The sequence below is a fragment of the Hesperophylax consimilis genome, chromosome 5 (assembly GCF_061612785.1).
Source record: "Hesperophylax consimilis isolate HC1 chromosome 5, BYU_Hcon_1.0, whole genome shotgun sequence".
Taxonomy (NCBI): domain Eukaryota; kingdom Metazoa; phylum Arthropoda; class Insecta; order Trichoptera; family Limnephilidae; genus Hesperophylax; species Hesperophylax consimilis.
The window spans coordinates 31,741,512-31,758,675 of record NC_142840.1 but is presented as its reverse complement, the minus strand read 5'-3'; the positions used below and the strand labels follow the sequence as shown (position 1 = coordinate 31,758,675).

Genomic DNA, 17,164 nt, shown 5'->3' with positions numbered 1-17,164 from the left:
ATTAAAGTTCATTTGATCTAGTCAAAGTTTTGAAGTAACATATAAATGCTTCTTAGCTCATCCCGACAACTGGCGTTGGTGGTGTAATGGTCAGCATAGTTGCCTTCCAAGCAGTTGATCCGAGTTCGATTCTCGGCCATCGCACATTATTTTTTTGTTTTTAACGCCTTTTTCATTCAATATCTTATTTTTTAGTAGGTCAGAACATTTTTTAAAAGAAAATAATATTGCAAAATAATAAAAACACTTATCTCACTGTGATAAAACATTACTCCGCTAGAGCGCGCTTTGCGTTATTGTGTTGGATTAAAATTATTATCTAATCCGTATATTATGATAATTGTATTACATTTATTTAATTAATTTATTTATTTTGATAATATGTAATAATTTACAGAAAAAAAAATTAAAACTATCTCCCTCTGATAAAATATCCGTTCGCTAGAGCGCACTACGCGATCTTGTGTGGGATTCTATTTCTGTACATTGTACATTATTTTTAAAAATATATTATATTTTGGGTGTGATGTAGGTAACATTATAAAACATAACAAGCTCTCATATTTTCAGAACCTACATAATATAATCAATTTATGCGGCTTTGCTTACAGTTGGTGCTCAGCGTGGTTGGCTTTCAATCAGTTAAGCGAGGTTCGATTCTCGGCTGTGGCATTTTTGAAGTGAAACCTTGTTGAGGTGGGGGAGCCGCTCACGAACGTTCTCTCTCTTCTCTTCTTTCCTCTCTCTCAGACACCAGCGAACTGCGCCACGCCAAGCATCAACTGAAACTAGAAGTTTCACTTCTGTCTTGCGTAGGCTTGACACACCCACTTTTTTTTGTTGAGGAAATGTTTATTATTTTTTTTTTTTTAACTTCCGATTTAGTTGTCCGGGTTAAATCTTCCCCAAAGGAAAAACTTAACCCTTCCACTCACTTTTCCACAAATGATCATCTAGTCAATCAACCTTATGTAAGTGCATTATATAAGCAAAATAAATACAAAACAATACAAGAACAACACGTCAACTCACCAGAGATCAAATGGGAAAATAATTCACCGACTCCAGATATTTTCATATCAGAGGGTTCGGCTCGGTAGAACTTCTAACAGGGCCTATAAATCCTACTGATCCCTCAACATAAATATTTAAAAAATCTTTTGTTATCCTACATGTATTCAAAATGACCGACTTTTGCATCTTTATATATAATTTATTTGATAGATCTAATACGCCTAAATTTTTAATTAGAGAGCTAGGTATAATGCCAGTAGCCGAAATAACGAATGGTAATATTTTTATAGTCTGAGAATGCCAAATTCTTTTTATTTCATTTCCTAAATCTGTGTATTTTCTTATTTTTTCAGACACAAACAGATTTTTGAATATTACAGGAATTTGGAATAGCGACATCAATGATATAAGTTATTTTTTTAATTTTGTCATGTAAAACTATATCGGGTCTATTATGACTAATCGTTCGGTCTGTTAGTATAGTTTTATCATAATATATTTTATAAAATTCGTTTTCTAAAAATGAATTTGGTTCGTATTCATAATATGGTACTTAAATTTTAAATTTTCTATTATCTTAACTATTTTACATAAAATAGGTACTTAATTTACTTATAATATTTGCAAAAGGCCTAGATGTATTTTACTCGGAGTATTTAACTAAAGGCCAAGATGTATTTTACTAGCAGTATTTAAATAAAGTCAAGATTTATTTTATTCGCAGTATTTATTAAAGGCCAAGATGTATTTTACACGCATTATTCAAATAAAGCCTAAATTTATTTTACTCGCAGTATTTAATGTAAGGCCAAGATTATTTTAATCGCAGTATTTAATTAAAGGCCAATATGTATTTTACTCGCAGTACTAGGCATTACGTAGGAAGCCATTATAGTGCTACTTGCGAGAAGGAATTAAACTAGTACTTGAATATTTTTACAGGGTATTAATGCACATGACCTATCACCCTCTAGCCCAGGGAATCAGTGGTTTATTGGTTAAATATTATCCCCAAGAGAATAGGTAGTTGAATCATATTTCCACTTTATATTGTTTCTGCCCAGTGACCAGTGCGCATTGGTGCAGTCCTAACTTGCTAAATCCACCCGGGCGCGCACCCATTTGGACGGAAAATTCAGTCAAAGCAACCAAGAATTATGAAATAATCTACTCCCCTATGTTGGGGGCGGAAAGAGGTCAGTGGGAACAGAAAACAGGGAGAATGTAAGAATGATGAACTCATCAACGTATCATCAGTTATTAAAAAAAGTTTTTCTTTGTGCTTTGGATAAAATCCGTGTCTTGTTAACATAAGTTTATCTTTGAAAAAATAATAATATTTGATAAATCAAAATATTTCACCATTAAATACAAAATAAAAAAAATAATGTTGGTTGTCTTCAGGTAAAAAAAATGTAACAATTATTTTACAAACAATAATTATTAGTCTGAAACACTCATCCACATTGAAAAATCTCCTAGTTTACCAACAAAATAATAATTAATATTTGACAAGTTCTAGTATCTTCACCAAAAAATGTAGACAATTTGTCTCGACGCCATCTAGTGAGAGAGTTAGCACTTACAATGCCTTTCTCATATAAAATAAAATTGGTTGTTTCAGGTGAAAAAAATGTAACAAGCAGCAATTGTTGAATGAAACACTAGTATATATTGAATTATTTCGCGGATAAGAGATAAGCCGCCATAGCTCAGTGGTCAGAGCTGTCGACCCGAAATCGAAAGGACACGGGTTCAAGTCCCGTTGGCGTCATGTATCTTTTATCAGGAGATTTTTCAATGTGGATGAGTGTTTCAGGCTAATAATTATTGGTTGTAAAATAATTGTTACCCTTTGTGCTATGCATAAAAAATCTTGTCTTAAACATTATTTTACCAAAAAAATAATAAAAAAATGTAATAAGCTATAATATTTGTCGAATAAAATACTAGTATTTATTGAATTGTTTGGCTTTAAAAATAAGCCGACGTAACATAGTGGTTGGTGCACCTGACCCGTCGAGGGCATTTTTCTTCTCGAAAGTTTTTTTCAATTTATATTGTGTTTCAGGCTAATAATTATTGCTTATAATAATGTGTTATCCTTTGTGCTTTGCATAAAAACCATGTCTTGTATTTATAAGTTTATCTTCAAAAATGATAAATGTCAGTGTTCAAAATAATAAAAACAACACGTTTTCTTGGAAGACAATTTCCAAAGAAGTTTGTAAAAACGGGCTTGATTTGAAGTTGGTAGTGCTCTATCAGATGATATCAAATAGTGGTCTTGTTATCCACACTATTCCGCAATAGTACTGCGATTGGGGTAGAATGACGTCGGAGATGTGTTGATATTTTAAAATCCATTTTATATTTGTTTGTGAAAATAACGAATAATAAAACTTATATTTTGAAATAGACATTCGTCGAAATATATGTGAATAAATGTATGAAAGTATGAACAGATAGTGTAGGGAAATAATCTTCACCCCCTCTTTATGGGTGGAAACGGCCAGTAGTAGGAACATAAAAACAGAGGGAGAATTGGGGATTAAAACTCGAGAGGATCAAGATTTATAACTGGAAAGTAATCCACTGTTTCCATACAATGAGCATCCATAAATTTGCGTAATGACTTTTTATTGCGATAAATAAGTACTTAATCATGAGATAGCGAAAATTGAAACTGTAAATGTACAATTTGGGTGATGAAGGGTCAGAATTTTCATGATTGATGAGTTAATAGAAAATAAATTACAGAATCAGAGTAAACCTAAGTGTTAAATTGTTTCAATTAACTTACAATGAAAATATAATGTAATCAATTAATATTTATTAAACTCCGCTCAAGAGTTTCAATTGGCCAGAGATAGTAGAACCATGACATCCCCAATTGGATAAATTTGTGAGACTGAAAGGGGTGAGAAAGAAAACAAGGTGGAATAAGAAAGGTTGGGAAGTACCTGAGTATTTAGACCTTGTCACCAAAAACAGCTAAAGCTATTTCTAGCAATGTCAAGTGATAGTGATCTTTCATCAGGGTGGAACTGAGGAACGCGTTGAAAATGTATCATGTTACATTATTCAACGTTAATTTACGCCAATTAACACGTAACAATGGTGGTAAATACAAGGGTTTGAACTCAGGGTTTGAACTGACTTTTTGAATCTGAAAACAAATATCCTAACCTTTAGCCCGTGGAAGTAGTCAAATTATTAAAGAAATATAAATATGACAACATTTATTCATGCATTATATTTTCTTCTATTGAATCTCGGATCGCTATGTTCCAGCCCAACAAGCATGTTTGTAGGTATCTAAATAAATATGGAAGTAAGAAGTTCAGGTATATGGGTCTATTTCCTTGGAAATGAAAATAATCCACGAATCTCTCTAGCGGACATCTCGAGTTTTCCCTACATTCGACCCTTGTCCGTTTGATCAAATATCGGTCATGTTTCCCCAAAGGAAAAAAAACTCGTTTGCCTTCGACGCAACTTGGCTAGTCTAAAATACCCGCACTAACCATATAAATATCTCTTATTTAAGGCTCATATTTGCGTGGCCAAGGAAACGACTTAGTACTGTTGAACGCTTAAAGGGTTAAACTGAAAAATCACAAGAAAAATATTTTAAAGACACTTTATAAAAAAGATATTGTTGTCGCTATACTGCGACTCCACTGCATTAATTGGTGTTTGAAGGTGCCACACACTCGAGGGAGCAGTACAAAACTCTTTAAACTCCTATGTTATATGGGACAATCAATGCATCCGCTAAACTTGATGAACAGTATTCCTCAATATTTTCAATCTGATCTTCGGGAACATAAGATAAGCCCAGATTGGAGTATAGAAAAACAAGGACTCACCCGTCTCATTTGGGGATACAAATTCTGCGAGATTCTGGATGCTTCACGCGTAATATGAATTTAAAAATATAAAATTTACAATATTGTATTCCGCGGTTGTTGGTTTTATTGTGTTAAATTTCAGGTATAATATAAAATTTGAAGAAATTTTTGTCGTTGAATTTTTTTGTTTCTTCCTTTTGTTGTGGTGTCTGTTGCTGTTTTTGAGACTTTTTTGGATGGATATCGGTATTGACATGTAAAATACGACTCCCAAGTGTCACGGAAATACCACGGGACCGAAAGGTGAGGAAATTTCTTCTGTAAAATGGATGAAGGTCGCCTCGTGAATGATGGGGCGAACAGGCGGTCTGGGCATGGAATATAAAGGGAGCCTTCTCGGCTCACTGTAAACAAATCCTTCACGTAGGCCCCTGAAAACATCGTGGGAAGATCTGATATGGTCGTGATTTTCTACGACCCTAGAATAGTACTTGTCTTTACTTTACGCAAGCTCACCGGCAATATAGGGAAATAATTAATACATCTGCGAGAATAGGCAATACACGACATACGTAAATCTTGGTGGCAATTCATTGCCGTACCTTCTCACCTTATAAATTATTATGTTTGTACAGGAATTAAACTAAAGCAAAAAGACCAATCCTTCATAAATATTTGAATTTGATTTACACGAATTTAACTAAGGTGATTGAAATAATTAATTTGAATGTGAATGAAATAAATAGTTGTATGGGAATGAAATATTTAGTTTGAATGTGAATTAAATAATTCGTTTGAATGTGAATGAAATAATTGGTTTGAATGCGAATGAAATTGTTAGTTTGAATGGGAATGAAATCATTAAGTCCGAGTAGTTTTTTTGTTATTTGTTTTTGGGGTGTCATGCCGTGTTGCGCTAACTCCTTCTTTAGCCAACGTTTCGGATAGCATTGCAGTGCATCTGAGGTTGTGGTGAAATGTGAGCTTATGTATGAGGATGTGATATGTGATACCGTGTTGCCAGCGTATGCCTGCCAGATATGTGATACCGTGTTGCAAGTGGTTTTCTTCGTTTAGTTCTGGTGTAGCCGTCAATTACCGGATACCAAGAACTATTGAGCTAAGCTCCATCGTCTCTATTAATATTTACGGGATTTTTGTGAATTTCAATGGCCTCCGTAATCAGACGTGCTCTATAAGTTTTGGGTCTCCCCAGGATTTCAGGAACAAATCCAAAGTAATGCCCGGTGTCAATCAAATGCTCGGCAATTGCCGATTTGTCAGGGTGTCTGAGTTTACAAGCTCTGAAGTGTTCTGAAATCCTTTTGGAAATAGTCCGCTCTGTCTGGCCTACATAGACCTTGTCACATCCGGAACAACTGAGTTTATACACTCCATCTGTTTCCAGAGAAAAATTAGTCTTTGCAGACCTCAGCAAGTCTTGTCCTCAAAAATCTTAAATCATATAAGTCCGAGTAGTTTGGCGGTTCTTCCTCTCTGCATACGACTCCAGGAAACGGCGTGATGGTTAGTAAGTTAGTAGATTCTAAAGGAAAGGTATCTATTTACTAAAAAAACAAGTGTTAGTGCGTCCCTAAACATATATCGAACGGCGAGCGCTGACATCATGAAATTTGCAAAGCTTTCTTTTTTTATATACGAACTTAATCAAAGTTTTTTTTAATTTTTTTCATTTCCTTGATGAAAATTTTTAAAAAAACTTCTATTGGTATAAAAATATCAGACTAAATGATCTGTGCCTGTTTCAGACAAACAAATATATTTCCACTTTTCGACTGCTATTTCATTAACAACGCCTGAAACATTTTGAATTCATATTGTTTACAAAAAAATAAGGAAAAAGAATAACGCTGGAATCAATTTAAAAATGATATTGATCTCCATATGATTCAATATGCTTTGATAAATTCACAGACATGCATAATATTATAATAACATAAATATTATAACATAATTGCTCTAAGAATTATAAATACTACTCCAAGAGTGAAAACGCCGGGCCAAATAATTTTATTGGGACCAGCAAATAATAAATGACGCAGATTTAATACCTTCTGGTCCCGTTAATAACAGAATAAGACGCAGGAGGTTTATGCCGGCACTTACAATTAGTTGCAGTCTCTGATGGTGCTTAGGGCCATTAACTTTCCCCATAACTGGGGCTGGAACGGTCAGACTATCAGGAAGGGGTGAACGGAGCTAGGGGTGAAATATAATAACTAGTTTACGGTCACATTTTGGAGATTAAACTTTCAGAAAGTTTTCCCAAAGAACTAATGATTGTAATCAACTCCTTGGACACGTAAAATATTATTGTATTACTGTAGCATAAGTCACAAAATAGTTAAATATGCTTATACAGGGTTTTTCAATAAGAGGTGTTATTTTGATATTCAATCGTAAAAGATCAATAGTTTCGTTGCTTGTGTGGCACGTAGCGCCGTCTTGATGAAAATAAATTTTCTTCAGATCAATACCATCCAATTCCGGCCATAAAAAATCATTAATCATCTCTCGATAGCGCAATCCATTCACCGTAACTGTTGCTCCAGCCTCATTTTCAAAAAAGTAAGGTCCAATGACTCCGCCGGACCATAAACTGCATCAAACAGTCACATGTTGAGAGAAAGAGGCTTTTCAACAATAACTCTTGGAATTTCTGAGCCCTAGATGCGACAATTTTGCTTGTTGACGAAGCCCCCGAGGTGGAAATGGGCCTCATCACTCAAGATGATTTTTCATTTGATTCACTCAAGTGGATTTTAATAATTTCAATGCGTTGTTGGAGCTTGTATCGTTTCATTTTTATTAATGGCATGGTTTCTACTTGTGAAATGTTAAAAAGCGACAGCTTCAAATGTAACTTCTACCGAAATAGCGGGCTATTTAAAATAACACCTCTTATTGGAAAACCATGTATTTTATGAATGATCACAGTATCAGAACGAGATGAAATATCTTTAATAGTTTATTGGAGATTAAACTTTAAGAAAGTTTTCTCGAAGATCTAATGATTGTAATTAACTTATTGTATACGATAGTACAATTGTAGAATAAGACAAGAAACAGATAAATACTGACATTTTACTTTCCACATGACCGGTGTTCGACTGATCGGACTATCAGGAAGGAGTGCAATATTGTAACTAGTTTATGGTCACATTTTAGAGATTAAACTAGCAGAAAGTTTTCTTGAAGAACTAATGATTCTAATGAACTTCTTGGACAAGTACCTACTGCAATATTTCATTACTTTACATCACAAAATAAAACAGATATAATTTTTGAAAGCTAACTTTACTCGTAACCGGTCTACAGAGGTCTTAATATCAGTTATCTAGAAGAGATGAAAGTGGTAAGGGGTGAAATATAATAAATAGTTTACGGTCACATTTCGGACATTAAACTTCCGAGAAGTTTTCACAAATAACTCATGATTGTAATTAACTTATAGAACACTACACGGAGAAAAATGAGAAATTAAGTAACCTGCATTTGTCTAAATAATATATGACCAAAAAATTATTCGGAGATCGTGACAAAACATTGGTATTTTACTTAAAGTTTTATCCGGATACCTATCAATTTATTAGTTAATGGCCTACAATCCAGTTCTTAACAGGAATACGAATAATTTGAAGAGATTCTTAACACAGTAGCAATATTTTTATCAGGAAATTTTCTCTTCTTATTGTATACTATTGTGTTATTGTAAAAGATTTTCTAATAAGAGGTGTTATTTTGAATAGCCCGCTATTTCGGTAGGTGTTATTTTTAAAGCTGTCATTTTTTAACATTTGACAAGTAGAAACTACGCCATTAATAAAAATTGAATGATACACGCTTCAACAACGCATTGAAATTATTAAAATTCACTTGAGTGAATCAAATGCAAATCATCTTGAGTGATGAGGCCCATTTCCACCTCGGTGGCTTCGTTAACAAGCAAAATTGTCGCATCTGGGGCTCGGAAAACCCAAGAATTATTGTTAAAAAGCCTCTCTATTCTCAACGTGTAACTGTTTGGTGCGGTTTATGGTCGGGCGGAGTCATTAGACCTTACTTTTTTTGAAAATGAGGCTGGAGTAACAGTTAAGGTGAATGGATTGCGCTATCGAGAAATGATTAATGTTTTTTATGGCCGGAATTGGATGGTATTGATCTGAACAACGTTTAATTTCAACAAAACGGTGCTACGTGCCACACAAGCAACAAAACCATTGATCTTTTACGATTGAATATCAAAATAACACCTCTTATTGGAAAACCCTGTAGAAAAAGACAGGAAACAGTTATAACATATGATCTGGTTGATATGTTTGATACCACACAAGAGTCCTAACTACCCGGAGCCAGTGTAAATGTGGCATCGTTATCGAATCGAATGTTAAGAAGTAGTTGGGTATTGATGTCTGATCACTATACTGAGCTAAATCCATTTCAATTATAAAATGATGTTCGAGAAAGTGAGGAAGAGAAGAAAATAAAGAGCTAAAATAAAATAACTGGCCATCAGAACAAAATATTGTATGGATAATCCTATCATTGGGCATGTTGAAAAATAGCTGAATTAGTAAAAATATATATATTAAATAATGTATGAAAACGCTTGTCACGCTCTTAAAGTACTTTGCGTAATGGTGTGGGTAGTGCTTTACACAAGAACCATTCATAACACTACCGTGTTAATTATTAGCTTAATCAATATTGAGTGTTATGCTATTACAGTTGCAGCCAAATTTCCTGTTTAATTATGATAAAATCACTGCACAATTGAAGGCGCATGTTTGTAGGCTATTCATAGTTTGTAAGCATTTTTAATGAGATCAAAGAGATGAAATTTCAGCCATCAAAATAATAACATATATGAATATGCCACTGCTCCATTTTGAACTGTTCTTAGAATCGGAGAATACTTAATATCCATGTACTCAAATTTCCTGTTTAATTATGATAAAATCACTGCACAATTGAAGGCGCATGTTTGTAGGCTATTCATAGTTTGTAAGCATTTTTAATGAGATCAAAGAGATGAAATTTCAGCCATCAAAATAATAACATATATGAATATGCCACTGCTCCATTTTGAACTGTTCTTAGAATCGGAGAATACTTAATATCCATGTAGGTACTATGGTGAATAAACTCTACAGCAAAATCTCACTCACATTCAGAACTCACAACAATATTATAATCTCCTTCTCCATTACGTCTCCATTTTGAACTGTTCTTAGAATCGGAGAATACTTACTATCCATATACTCTGGTACTAAACTTTACAGCAAAATCTCTGTCTCATTCAGAACTCAAGAATATTATATTTTTTAATTTAAAAAAAAATGAATACATAACCTAGAAACATGAGACATAGATAATATACTGAAACCAAACACAGACTGAAACCGATACCAATTTATAAACAATTATCTAAAATTTAAATTAAATCTTCAGCACTATATATCCCAGTCAGGATTATCCATTATCTATATATGTTACAAAATGAAGGAAGATAATAAAACATTTATTTTAATTTTTATACAAATTTCTTATCATATTGTGTCGAATGAGTTTAAATAACTTATGCAATTGTTCTAAATAGGTGATTAAGAAAATATTAATACATCCAACTGTGTAATTTTTAAGAATCCATAAACTTTCTTACTTTATTTATCTCGGCATTTCAAGATTTAAAATACGAATATCACAGATCACATAAAACTAGAAATACAGTGGGTGCCCAAATATTATTTACTCTAGAGTTTTTTTCTTATTATTATTTAAGAATTAACCGCTTTTAATGCAGACATAATTTTTTAATTTTTTTATTAATAAACTTGATAGAAAAATACCTACAGTAAGTCAGAAAACGAGAAATAAGGAAGAAAGCGATTTAATATGCTCAATATGAATAACAAAATTGTGACATTTGCCTGGGAACTAGGATATGATGCGAGAAGGAGTTACGTTAGTTAGGAGTGCGAATGGCGAAAATTATAAATGATCCGGATTAACTATTTCTGCTAGAATGCATTTAGAGCACACCAAATTCTTTTCCATCGTATAAAATATACCTAATTTTTTGATGTATACACAAATGTGTAGGTTTATAAAAGTTATTGTTATATGGATCTACAAACGCAATAATAATCAATTTCATGATGCTTTTGTATAATTTAAAAACAAATAATAATAACAAATTAATCACCAATCATTGTAATATTTTTGTCTGTAGGTAGATAATTATTTTATCTTTTATTAAAGGTAAATAATATTAGTTGTTTTATGCAAATCACAAAAGATAACCAATTATTATAAGCAATAATTATTAGCCTGAAACACAAATATAAATTGAAAAAATAAATGATTAAAAAGCAGTAATTGTTGAATGAAATGCTAGTTTTTATTGAATATTTGGCGGTTATAAATAAACCAATGTAGCACAGTGATTCCGTGCACCTGATCGGCGATCAGAAGGTGCGGGTTCAATTCTCGTCGGGGGCATTTAATTTTTTTTTATATTTGTGTTTCAGGCTAATAATTATTGCTTATAGAAAATTATTTGTCCATACTAAATATTCTTAATTTATTTATTTTTACTACATATACCTGACGAAGAAACCATTGATTTTTAAACATGTCAATCCTTTTTTAATTAAATAGTAGCGAATAGAAAGTGATTTATTTTATTAAAATTAAAATTCAGACACAAATTGATTTTGAAATTATTCAATGAATAATAATATAATTTGGCCACCTATTGTGTGTAAAACATGCAAAATTCGGTGTTTGGGAAGAACAACAATGTGTTTGTAACAACGTTTCCGAGATTATCTTCCAAAAAGAAATGCGTCTTAACACTTAAATGCATACTGTTGTAAAACTGCAACATACCGTTCAAACCACTCTTTGGTGTATACTTAATGCATGCCGTTTTAGAATTATCAAGTTCACGGTAATATATTTTATCGAGTGGCATCACCTTTTTTTTCTTTCGCGAATGTCAAATGTCACTTTTTCTTTAACAAAGTGAAGATTCTCGAAAATTGGTTGGAGGTTAGAATTACAGTTTGGTTTTGCTGTTATTATTTTGATTTTCTTAAGTAAGTAGATACAATAATACAATACTTATATGTAATAACTCATATTTTTCCGGTACACTTATTAGTTTTGAGAATTTTTTTTAGGTTTTTTATTTTTTTTTCATAAGTAAATTGTTCATATTATTTTTTATTTAATACATGGTGTTGTAAATTTGCAACAATTTGTTTAAATCAAATATCATTAAAAATTACAAATAAAATAAATTCTTTATATTTCCTTGCATATGCATGTAAATATCTACAAAATATTTTTTTTCCAGAAAATTTAATAAATCATGCATTTAAGGGTTAAGTTTCTCCCAGGAACACAATGAGAAGAGAGAGTGAAGATGAACTGCAAAATCGTAATAAAGAAGGCAAATAAAATTAAAGAAAAGATGAAATGGTACCTGCTGAAAGATTTTTGAAATATTTACAAAAATATCTTTTTAAACGGGGCAAATTTAGAACGTAAACGTGTTGGAAATATGTGATATTAAAAAAAATAGGCAACACTCTAAGAGGCTTCTGAAATTCAGCATCAGGATTTAGTCAGAGTAATCTAAATTCCACGCACTAATAGCTCCAAATTCCGTCACCTTCTTGGGTATAAAGTTCACCCCTAAAATGTATCTTGTTGGGTGTTATTAGTTGTGGAGAAATGCGGGCCTTCGCGGCACAATTAGGGGCTTGATGAAGGATTGGAACTTGGGACCTTGCTGCTTATTATATTAACGAAGGGAAGAAATAACCTATGCCCCGAGAGAATATTCAGTACGTCACAAAAGGGGAGAATTCTGCCTTACAGAGGATTGTCAGTTTTTATTCATTTATCTATGAGAAAGATGCATGACTATCAGAGATGTGCAAAATGGGTACCCAAAACCATTTGAAATGCAAAATGGAAATGGGTCAAAACTTTTCCATTTGAAAATGCAAAATGCAAAATGGTTTTTAGAAAAGCATTTCAAATGCAAAATGCAAAATACCTATTTTCAAAATGCATTGAAAATGCAAAATGGTTTCTCATTCAAACAATTAAAATAATTATAGAATTTTTAAACAATTTTGTCATTTAATAATGGACATCAATGTAGAACAAACATATTATGATGGTAAATCATTTACATGATGTTAAATCCAAAAACACCACGACTACAGATAATGAAACCACAAAAAATTTGCGCGGGACTAATGTTGCCAACGTAAAAACATAGAAACTGCTATCTAACATTTAAAATTACAGCGTCATGGCCCCATGTTCAGTATTTGAATCAGTATGTTTTGTAATGGTATCACTCAATTGCCAGGGCTCCTACCAGGGAGCAACTTGACAAATGTAAATTATCTCTCATAGCGAGGTTGAGGACCGACTGATATTTGGGGCTTATGAAAAAAAGATGAGTGGATATAGTAGGAAAAATGTTGCAAAAAACCATTTAAAATGGAAAATGCATTGAGAAAAGCATTTAAAATGCAAAATGCAAAATGGTTTTTAGAAAAGCATTTAAAATGGATTTATTTGAAATAAAGCACATCTCTGATCACTATTTAGATCTCAGTTACGTTCGCCTGAAATTGTAGATCTCCGAATTGTTCCCTCCGATCGCTTTGAATTTCGAAAACACAATTTTGCATGGAAATAGAGTTCCAAATTGAGCGATTTGGATCACCTAAATACGCCCACAAGGCATTCGAAATTATGGAATGTATTGCATCGCACCAGCCTTGCATACATTCCGAAATAAATTATGATTGCTAAACCGGAGGGATGAGAGGTGTTATTATCTTGATAAAATATCAACAAAATTGTGATATTTGGAGATTTAATTTTTTTTTGTTTTTAAGCGATGATTGAAATTTAATTCTCAATATTTTAATCACCTCCTATCTAAAATCATTGTAAAATTTATCCCGCTTCTTTATTTATATGAATTCCAATAAATACATAACAATCCATAATTATATATTTTAACTGATTTATGTATTGACAACTAAAAAAAATAAATCACCACAATTAAATCAATTAGTAATAATAATACTTTTCGCCGTGAAAATTTCAATCAAATCCAATCTGCTATTCTTCCATATATTAAAATGGTAAATCAAATAAATCTAATAAAATATTGCTATTTTCTAGATAAAATTCATTGATTAATGAAAATTTAAATTATTCAGCGAAAACTCCTAATGAATAAGAATTTAACTTATTTATGAAGTGATGACTTGATAAAATAATAATGCAATAATTTAGATCGCGAACGGCGAAGGTATTATGCGCGCGGAGCTCAAATTGTTATAAATGGGAAATAAATTGGATTTAATTACAGAGCTTGGGATGATTTAAGAGCCCGTATTTTTAATTTTAATTAAACTTGCTAATTGCTAAGAATTAAATGGCCGGTGAAAATTATTATTTCCACTTACATTTTATTTTAAACCCGTGTAACAAATTTCTTGAACACATGTGATCGTAAAACGTTCCGCAAACCAAACAATAATTTGTTTTTTACTACTCGTTTGATATGGAGATTAATATATTTTTAACGTCTTATAGGGTAAACAATTATTTAATTAGCCTTGTGTCTCTGAGAGAAATCATTTCCATCAGGTTTGTAATATTATCAGCCTATAACGTATGTGGGGTCATTTTGAGTGAAGGGGAGTGTAACTGTATCCTTAAGTGACCCATGTTGTATAAGGGAGGAAACACAGAAGCCATAAAATCATTTCACAGCCGAACTGTTGAACAGAGAAATGATTAGTAGAAATGGTTAATGTAAAATAAGTGCAACGTACACGTGTAACTTTAACAAAATAAATCACGAATATTATTTATTTATTTATGAATATTAAGAAATATACATTATTTATTGTACATAACTGAATTTCTTCATTTTCAACATTTTATATTTGTTTAGAGATAAATTGAAGATGTTCACCGACTTGGTATAATTGTTTTCCTCCATTAGTATTCTGGAAAAAGAGGAATACATATGGTAATTAGTCCCAGAATTTCTGCACTGAAATAAATCCTGATTTTTAGTATTACGTTGTGGAATCCGGAAGTTTATCAATTCTAGCAATACCGGACTATCAACTAAATCATTTAGAATTTTATTTAGAAATACCAAGTCAGTAAAATTCTTCTGTCTGACTCGGCTGAAAAACAAGGAATGTCAATTAAAATCACAAACTAAAGCAAAAATGCCATCTGGTGGCATTACTGTGTAATTGCAGAGTTGTTAAATTTCAATCGTTTTAGCAACGATGTCAACAACTATTGCGGTTTATTTATTATACGGTAGGCAAGAATCTTGAGCGTTTGCACGTAAATAGACAAAAATAGACTTTTTGTCCAACGAAGGTTCAACATGTTTTTAGCAATATGCCACGTCATGTGTCCCAAAAAGATAGAAATGACAGTTACAGTAAGGAGAACAAAGAAAGACTAAGATTAATTTGGAAGGAATATATAGTTTATAATAATAATGATGATGATGCTAAAAAACACAACAATGAATGTCAGTGAAAACCTAAAAAAATAGTCCACCGGTTCAGGAAAAATACATTTTTCCGTTTTAACTTTGTCTTAACGAATGAAGGGGATTGTTTAACCTGCTAGTTGAAAACATTTAGATAGAAAATTATTTATTATTTTTAATGATAAACTTGTAGGGTAAATTATAGGGAGTTTACATCTCCCGAAAATAATGACAACATTACTTTTACCTAAATTCATGTGAATTCTCATTATTACACACCGAGAGTAATCACGCAACCTTGGATTCTGCGGATTGAAGAACCACAGAATCACTCACAGCCAAGAACTCATTTAAATTGGCGATAATCGCAATCCTCCAAAAACTACTGTTTAGGAGACAACGTTTTTTTATATAATAATTTTAATAAAGATAACATGTTATTTTAAGCAATGATTATAAGCCTGAAACACCTACTGACCGGCAATCGGAAGGATGCGGGTTCAATTCGTAATAGATTTTCTCGGAGGTTTTTTCAATTTATATTGGTGTTCTAGGCTAATAATTATTACTTTAAAATAAAAAAAATATTTGATTAATATAATCTATAGCACGCCATAATGTAACCGAACTTTACAAACAATTAAAAAATGCTGCTATATCTCTGAATTAAGCGATGATATTATTAATTAGGCACTCAAATCAGATAAGAAACAGTAACTTGCCAGACGTCTTTATCCTTCAGAGACAGAGCGAAGGGATGTAGAGGGATAGAAGGAAACGGTTCGAGAGCTTCCCCCTTCAACTTCCCATTCATTACCTGCTCCCCTTCAAATTAATTTATTAATTGACAATATAATTAATGATGATTTATCACGGGCCGATCGGGTCTGGCGGGCCGGGCCCGTGGGATGTGGGGTTAGGACTGGGGCTAGGGGCTGGCGTTTTTACTAAGTGCCTGTGACACGTTTAACCTTTTAATGTGCCAGCCTAAAGACGAAGAGGAAAAAATAAGCAACTTTCCCGACGTCGCGTCGCGTCGCTCTGCGTTCATGATTAAGATGGTCATTAGTATAACCTCATTTTTGTTAAAACGTTACAATCGTTTCAAATATTTGACAATATTTTATTTTATTACCATTTTAGAGTCCCAAGTGCACGGAGATAAGAAAATTTAAAATTATAAATATATACATATATGTATGATCAACAGACAGAGGATTAAGATAAAATAAATAATAAATATTAGTTTCAACGGTCCAACAGCAATAAGTAGTTATGTAATTCCATAACAACGAAAACAAAATACAATAAATTTGGGTCAAGTCAATTTAATTTGAGATTCGAGAAATTTAGTAAAGTTATAGGAGATATCGCTAAATATGTCCGGAATTTTGCCACTACAAAAGATTGGAAGAAGGTTAAGGTGGTTATTTGGAAAGGAATATGGAATGTTTCGGGTTTCTTGGTATAGCGTAATTGGTTGATTTTGATTGTGGCCAAGAGGAAATATTAAACACTACATTATTACGTACATTTTTGTGAAATAAATTGTGTGTCCATTTTGTCTTGTTTGTGAGACAACCGTAATTTTGGCGGTGCTGTGAAGCTGAGAAAAGTGGGAAGATTGCAAGATTTGAAAGAATTAACATTATTAGATATTTGCAAGAAAGTTCAAACTGCCCTGGGCCAGTGAGACTACATAATAATATGG

The 17,164-nt window shown here is 32.4% G+C and overlaps 1 protein-coding gene and 1 non-coding gene across 3 annotated transcripts in view; one reads left to right on the top strand and one right to left on the bottom strand.

Moving 5' to 3' along the window:
• LOC149423778 (semaphorin-2A-like) overlaps window positions 1–17,164 on the bottom strand; it is a 647,562-nt gene that overhangs the window by 80,152 nt on the left and 550,246 nt on the right. The gene's annotated exons all lie outside the window — the stretch shown is intronic.
• On the top strand, window positions 2,716–2,788 carry TRNAS-CGA (transfer RNA serine (anticodon CGA)). The gene has a single exon. It is a non-coding gene; the product is annotated as a tRNA-Ser (tRNA).